Here is an 8,559-nt window from a genome sequence, read left to right on the forward strand (position 1 = left end):
TGTGCAATAGCAAACATCAATAATAATTCAATAGCAAACATTACTAATAATTTAAAGAATACAGAATAAAGAATATAAGACTAAGGCAAGGTGTCTTTCCTTTGGAAAAGCCCTGAACCAGCAACACAGCTCTCTAGAGATTCTTTCTCTTCTGTGGTAGGGTGTATCCTGGTTTAGATTTAACATGTAATGTGCAAACAATGTGTGTGGACTATTACTCACACAAAAGGAACCGTTTTGCTTGGAGATCATCCCCATTTGCACTCAACAAATTACACAGCTTATGTGACATTCTCCAGCCCGTCATGCCCTCAAAAAGCCATATGTTCCAGGTTATCTTTATAAGAGGTAGGTAATGCTAAAAACATTTTATTAGAAAAAAGACTCTCATTTATCTTTCTGTTGCTATATACCAGTAGCATGCTTACCAGGAAGTAGGATTACTAGCATGTTTACCAGGGGATTGACCTGGCCATTCCTTTTTTATGGGCATCTCTAGAAAAGAGGGAATTGTTTACAGGCCTGCTATTACCATTCTCCTCTAAAATATCTTTGTTAGGTATACTTCTAACTATATGATGTTATTGGTGCTATTTTAAATAATATATATATATGTTAACTATCACTTCTAACTACTCATTGTTGGTATGTAGAAATATAATTGTTTAATATTAGTTTTGTTTTCAGTAATCCTAAAAACTCATTAATTCTAATAATTTTTCTGTTGATTATATTTTCTAGTACCTGGTCACATCATTTACCACAATGAAAGCTTTTTTTTCTTCCTTTCTTTCTTCAATTCTTATATTTTTTTGTTTATTTATTTTTCCATCTCATTTCACTGGCTGGGGTGTCCAGTGTAATGTTGAATAGAAGTGGTGATAGCAGGCATCACTGCTTCCTTCCTGATTGCAAAGGAAAATATGTCAATGTCTTACCACTAAGTCTGAAGTTCACTATAGTTTTTTTATAGACAATGTACATCAGATTAAGGAAGATCCCTTCAATTCTCAATTTTAAAATAAAAGGAGGTTAGTTTCATCAAATGATTTTTTTGGGAAGTACTCATTGAGATGATCACATATTTGTCCTTTATTTTGTTTATGTGATATCCTATTGATAGATTTTTGTTAAATATTAAAACAAATTTGCATTTCTGGAATAAATTCAACTTGACTATGATATTAGATATTAATACATCACAAAATTCAATTTGCTAATATTTTGAAAGCATTTTTCCATCTGTATTCATGAGTGAGATTAGCCTGTAGTTTTTCTTATATTATCCCTTATAAGGTTGTGGCAGCCTCATAAAATGAATTGGGTAGTATTCTTTTTTATTATTTTATGGAAGAAATTTTATACATTGTTATTATTTCTTCCTCAAATTTTGAATAATGGGTTGATAAAACCACCTGGGTTTCACAGACTCTTTAATCCAAACTTCCTAATATCAAGTTCCTAATATCACAGGGCTAACCCAGTGATATACGTATATGAAACAGCAGGAAATAGAGTATAAAAAAAGTCAAAAATGGTAATCATTACATAATTGGAAAACATTTCAATGCATTGAGGAACACATAAACTTAAAAATAGACACACACACACACACACACACACGAATGAACAAGCCAACGACATTTGCTAGTAGCCAACATTTCCTGAGTCCCAACTTTAAGGTTTCAGCATACAGTGAATGCTCTAAAATATTGAGCCTGCAACAACCTCTTACTACCTATAGCTTTAATCATAAATTACTTGTTTTACCTCACTCTACATAGCACATTTCATCCTGCTCCTAAACCTAAATATTTCAGAATATTATTCTGAATGGTCCTTGTGAGACTGAAATTGATGTGGATAGGATCTTCTAAGACTATTACTTTTTATGCCCCTCTTAGAGGATAGAAGCAAATCTAAACAGATAAGAACTATTGGCTTTCACTTTTAATTCATGAAACCTTTTTGGACACAAGCTCCACGATCTCTTCTATCCATGCTATCTATACTAACCATAGTAATGTCCGTACTATTGCGAGTTGCCTACAGCAAACAGCAAGTAAATGGTGGGTACGGCTAAACCCAAATCATCTGACCCAGCCAACAGGTTTTCCAATAGAATTCTATTACTTCACTGACATTCTTGACATTATACATTCAGAGATCATCAACTGTCTAAATAGGAAGTTATTCCTGACGTGAAGTTCCAGAGAAGTATGCACAGTGAGGAATGAGGAGAGAGGAATTCCTACATTTATGCATAAGGATTATACTTTACATCTTCTATGGAACAAAGAAAGAATCTAGGAGTAAAGAGAATTTTTTTCTTCCAAACTGAGGAATGCACTTTCCCATTTGCCCCAGAGAGAAAAGGGTTTATCATTCTCTCACTAGCAGCAATATTATAGAACCCAAATGAAGACAATCATGTCTCAGAATTGACAATAATCCTTTTTCATTTTGATGAGCATCTGGTCTTTAGCTGCAAAATTCTGTCCTTTACCCTTCTATTAAATAATTAAAAAAATAAAATCACATTATACTAATATATGGAATTGTTTGACTCTCCATGTTAAGTTTGCTTCTGCAGGTTTCTAACAATCGCGTCGATGATTGGAATGGAAGTAAGGTACAGAGGCAGCCTATACGTGTGCTGATGAACCTCTGATAAATGGTGGAAAAAATCAAAATTTAATCACAACGCATCTATAATGAGGGTTTTAAAGAGCCTATTCATGAATTGGAATCTTTCTTCACCAGACTGTCTTACCAAATTCTGCAGCAGGCTATGAAGAGACTATATTTATGGCTCATTAATAAAGATAGCTTTCTAAAAAGCATGTCTTTTACATAATCATAAAGATGAGGGAATTTTTAAAGGAATTATATCATTGAAAAAATGATTGATGTGTCTGATCAGCAATGATTCTATTCTTAATTCAACTGAGATTTCATATTTGAATAATTCCTGCAAGTGTATTTTCTGTACAAATACATTTTTGATTGGTAGTAAATGTTACTAGTTATTTAGTTTTCAGCCTACAGTCTGATCTGATATGATCCTCTGTCTTTTATATGGCCTTGATTGGCATTCTAAAAGTTCATGTTTGGAGACTGAAAGAGAAATTGTCTGACATACCACCTGAGGGGATAATGTGAAGAAACTGCAGTGGATGAAACAGTCACTCTGGCAATTATGAGATGTGAGAACAATACGCAGCTCTGTATTTGAGAGCGGTGAGAGAAATTTCTTTTCTATTTCTACATGATTTATCAAAAACTGATCCAAGAACCTCTTGAAAATTTCTGTTTACCAGTTTATGAAATACCATTAAAAAAACCTTAATTAATATTTCCAAAGCTGTATGTGTTTCTGAAGAATATTCCTAAACTCAAACAAATTTGCTCATTAATCTTGATATTTGACCATCAGGCTGCCAGGCTATTAATGATCATCTATAACATCTTCACAGTCCCCGTTAATACTGCTACTGTTGCTACCACCTACATAACCATTATCAGCTGCCACTATTGAGGCCCTGTCACGTACAATGAAACAATGTGCTTTGCATGCATTATCTCATTTCATCCTCATAATACATGGAGTAAGTAGTCTACCGATCTTTTATATGTGAGAAATCAGATTTAGATAGTTAAGTAACCTGAGTGAGATAACCCAGGTAAAAAGTTGGCAGTGCCTGGGATTGATTCAAGGCATTCTGATTTCAAAACCCAAGGTTTTTAACCACTAAGATAGTCTGTTTTTAATCCGCTATAGAGTTGAAAACCAGGTGGTCAATCTCACTAGAACTGTGTCTAATGGGAAAATATGTAAGTACTGCATTTGGTTTAAGAAATTCTCTTGAAAGCTATGTATCTGAAGTTTAGACTAGCAGGTTCCAGTCAATGTTGTGGAAAGCAGAATTATTAGGTCTATGAAACTACATGAAAATAGCTTAAAATAGACATTACTACTCTTCAGATGTGTGTATTTAAAGCCAGAAGTTGATTTAAATGCACTAATAAATACACAGATTCTGGAGCTAGATTTCTTGGGTTCATATCCAGTTGGCTGACTTTGGTTTAATTATGTCTCAGTTTTCCATATTTAGAATGAGTTTAATAATAGTAAGTACCTACCTAATAAGACTTATGTGAGGATAAAATGAATTTAATTTATATAACACTTAAAATACTTCTCAATTCCCCTAGTAAGCACGATGTGTTTCCTTGGGTGCCAAATACATAAACTAATTTTAAGAGATCTGCAGCTATTTTTTGGATTAACATGAAAACATTGAAGACCACTGCTCTAGAACGGATACATTGAGACATCTTATTTGGTTGTTTCAGAGACCCTCTGTGCATTTTTATAAGTTATTATTTGTGTTCTGGATAATTCAGAATGCTGGAAAAATATCCTATAGTAGGATGCTTCTCTGAAGCGTGTTAGAAATTTATATGCATATAATTTGCACTTAGGTGCTGAATCAAAGTCAATAAAAATGACACTATCTCAGAGATTAACGTTTAATATAAAGGCATCATGACAGTCATAATCTTAATACAATGGAAAAAGGAAAATATAAGAAAATACATTTTTGTCTTTTTTTACTGTTTCATTTTTATGTTTGGCGAAGTAGACTATTACCGTCATTTTTTTGTTTCATTAACGCAGTTTGTCTAATGTAATTCTTTCCCTGCCCATACGTACATACAAGTAAATAAGTTTCTCATCAAGTAAATTTTGAGCTCTGACTTTATATTACTTATTATTTTTCTTCTTAAGTGAAAACTGGTCTATGCTCTGAATGCTATTTGATAAGCCCCTGTATTTACTTGTGTTTAAAGGTTCTAGTATAGTCTATTTAAAGTCATTTCTTGGCAGCCTTAGATAATTGCAGATGAAAAGGCTGAAAGTGTAATTTTTTTTCCGTCCAGGAAAGTGAGGAAGGGTACTGCCAAAGCTAAGTAGAAGGATTTCAATGAGGAAATAATTAAAGGCAGGAAAAACAATTTGGATATATCACAGTATATATACACACACACACACCCCTCAACCCAAATTTGGAGATGAAAAAAACTTAAGGCAGTAGGTAGCTCAGACATTAACATCTCAAAGCCTGAGAACTGAGGCGCCATTTTGTACAATAGTTACTTAAGGAAACTGAGTGTCCTACGGGATTTGAACAATGAGCAGGAAGTCTGAGGTGATACAAAAAAAAAAAAAAATACTAAACATTTCCTACTTACATTTTCTCTCACATAGAAGAAAATACATTCATTTTTGATGTGAGAATGGAAAACAAAAAATGTACATCTGACATACACTCTAAAAAAATGTCAAGTCAGTCTGTTGTGTATGTGGCACCAAAGGGGACAATACCAGCACTTCCTTTGTCTCTCTGGCTGTTCTTTACAATGTTTCATGTTCCTGGGGTGCCATTCTCAGTGTCCAAAGGACATTTACTTTTTCACATTCTAAATTCTGTATTCCCCTTTATCTGTGGTTTCACTTTCTGTAGTTTGTTATCCATGGCTAACCTCAGTTCAAAAATATTATATAGAACATTCCAGAAATGAACAATTCATAAGTTTTAAACCACAGGCCATTCTGAATAGTATGACGAAATCTTGTGTAATCTTGCTCCGTCCAGCTTGAGACATGAGTCATTCCTTTGTCCAGTATATCCATGCTACATATGCTCCCTGCCCATTACTCACTTAGTAGCCACCTCAGTTACAAGATCAGTTATGAGAGAGAGAGGGGAGGGAGAAAGAGAGAGAGAGAGAGACAGACAGACAGACAGAAACAGAGAGAGAGAGAGAGAGAAACAGAAACAGAGACAGAGAGACAGAGACAGAGACAGAGAGACAGAGACAGAGAGACAGAGGCTACATTCATATAACTTTAATTACAGCATGTAGTTATAGTTGTTTTATTTATTATTAGTTATTGTTGTTAATCTCTTCTTGTACCTAATTTATAAATTAAACTGTGTCATAGATATGTATGTATAGGAAAAAACATAGTATACATAGGGTTTGGTACTATCTGCTGAGAGTCTTGGAACATATCCCCTGCAGATAAGGGAGGACTACTATACCACGGGACAAAAAAGAAGGTTAACAGCTTCTAAACAATTTCTCTACTACATGAGCAAAAGTTCTCTCTCTCTCTCTCTCTTTTTTTTTTTTTTTTTAAGAGCAATGGTTCTCAAAATTGAATGTGCATTAATTGCCTCAAGGTCTTTTTAAAATAAAGCTACTGAGCCTCATCCTTAATGTTTCTGATTCGGTAGGTCTCATGTGGGGCCTAAGAATTTGCATTTTTAACAGGTTCCCAGATGATTCTGATGCTGCTGGTTGTGGGATTGCACTTTGAGAAACACTAGTGTAGAGATTCATGCTAAGGGCCAGGGGTTTCCAAACTTTTCTGTATGTTGGAATTATCTAGAGAACTTTAAAATTACTGGTGTCTGGCACCACCCCCAGAAATTCTGATTTCATTGGTATGGGGTATAACCTGACCACTGGGATTTTACAGTGCTCCCCATATGATTCTGATGTGTAGCAAAGTTTGGGTACAGGTACATTAGGATATTCCTCTTCTTGGAACAACATCTAGCAAAATTCCAGTCAAAAACTTTAATGCCCTTGTTCCTTGTCCTTTTGTTTTCACTCATATTTAGCTGGCAAAAATCCCAAGTTTGGATCAATCCATTAGCTACATTTTTCATCTTTATCCATGTTGCTGTGCACTTCTGGGGAAAATAATGCAATCATATATATAGAGAGATGCAACAGAGCACTAAAAATTCACTTTTATAGATCAGCAGGGCCCTCAAATGTTTTAATTGTTATTATACAAGACCTGATTCAGTTCACTTATTGTCACATGCACGTTCTCTCTCACATATGGGCTCTTTTTCTTGCTCTTTCATTTTGCATTATGAGTGTGTGGTGTGTGTGTGTGTGTGTGTGTGTGTGTGTGTGTGTGTGTGTGTGTGTGTAAATATATATATTAAGCACTCCCAACAGCTTAAAATCCATCTCAGTGGTACTCAACTGGGAGCAATTTTGCTCCAGGGGGGACATTGGGCAATGTCTGGAGATAATTTGGTTGTCACAATTGGTTGCAAAGGGCTGCCTTACTGGCATTTCATGAGTAGAGGCCAGGGATGCAGCTAAACATCATACAATGCACAGGACAGGACCCTCAACAAGGATAATTCAGCCCAAAATATCAATAGTGCTATAGTTGAGAAACACTACTACCTCCAGACCACTTTTCCCAACTCTCAGCGGACAATCATTGCTTGAACTTTACAAAGAAGAGAAAACTTACCACTCCTCCAACCTTCACACTCACATAATTAAACATTTGGTTTAGTTTGGTTTAATTTCTGTTTGGTTTAGTTTCTGTAGACAAGCAAATCCTCGATAGCTAACAATCGCACAGGCGCTCCTCCTCCAATTCTTGATCTCTCTGATCATTTCTGGAAGCTAAAAAGTCTTTAAATGAGTACTCATTTATTCATTCACTTATTAGCATATTTACTTGGGAAATATTTATTATCTACTATGTGTCAGGTATGTGCAAAGTGCTAGGAATATAATGCTGAGCAAACCAGACATAGTCTCTGTCTTAATTGATCTTAATGTCCAGTAGAAAAGACACACATTAATTAAATAATTTCCCAAACAAATATTAATTACAAAATGTAATCAATGCTAAGTAAGCTTTTTATTTGTGAATTTGACCTCGTATAAGGGATCAGTGTTGGCTTCTGGTTAAGTTTGGTTAGCTGAGCAGCAGGGATGGGAATGGGAGAAGGATGGACTGCTGGCAGAAGGAGCAGCATGCATTGAGGTCCTCAGGCCTGCTGTCTGAAGCATGTCTCATCGGGGGAGGTTTGAAAGAAGGTTAATGCTGCTGGAGAACAGATAAGAGTGAAAGAATGCACAGATGAAATGGGAGATCAAGCAAAGACCAATTCTTTAATTCTTTCATTCATTTAACAAATAAATATTGAGTACTTCCTGTGAATCAGGCCTTGCTTTAGACACAGGAGATTTAGCAGTTAAGTATATTATTGTGGGTGATATAGAGAGTAAACAAAATAAATAAGAAAAATATGTTGTATGTTAGTAATCTCTGCTGAAGAGACAAACAGAATGGAGAAGTGGACAAAGGAATATGGTGAGAGTGGTAAGTTTCTGTTTTTACATAACATGGTGACATTTGGGTAAACCTGAGGAGAATGAGGGAGCAGGCAATGCATGGGGAAACACCTTTCCTGGCAGAGGGACCAGCAAAAGCAAAAGCCTTGAGGTGATACTTGCCTATTCCATTTGAGGAAGAGCAGTGAAGCTTGTGCGTCTGAGGCAGAAAGAGCAAAGCAGAGAACAGAAAGAGGAAAAGGCCAAAAGAAGGACAGAGGGAATTAAAAATATATCCCAACTTTATGCTGTCGAAAAAAAACTCACCTCAAATAAAATGATACAGGCAGGTGTCTAGAAAAAGGATGAGAAGATATATATCATGCAAACATA

At 35.3% G+C, this 8,559-nt stretch overlaps 1 long non-coding RNA gene across 1 annotated transcript in view; it reads left to right on the forward strand.

Annotated features, from left to right (window-relative positions):
- The first annotated feature begins 255 nt into the window (after window positions 1–255).
- Window positions 256–8,559, forward strand: part of LOC112476217 — a 29,331-nt gene continuing 21,027 nt past the window's right edge. The window contains exons 1-2 of the long non-coding RNA XR_003045003.1: window positions 256–348; window positions 3,104–3,240. This is a non-coding gene — a long non-coding RNA (uncharacterized LOC112476217). The remainder of the gene's footprint in view (window positions 349–3,103; window positions 3,241–8,559) is intronic.

The sequence above is a fragment of the Pteropus alecto genome, unplaced genomic scaffold, assembly GCF_000325575.1.
Source record: "Pteropus alecto unplaced genomic scaffold, ASM32557v1 scaffold12, whole genome shotgun sequence".
Lineage (NCBI taxonomy): Eukaryota > Metazoa > Chordata > Mammalia > Chiroptera > Pteropodidae > Pteropus > Pteropus alecto.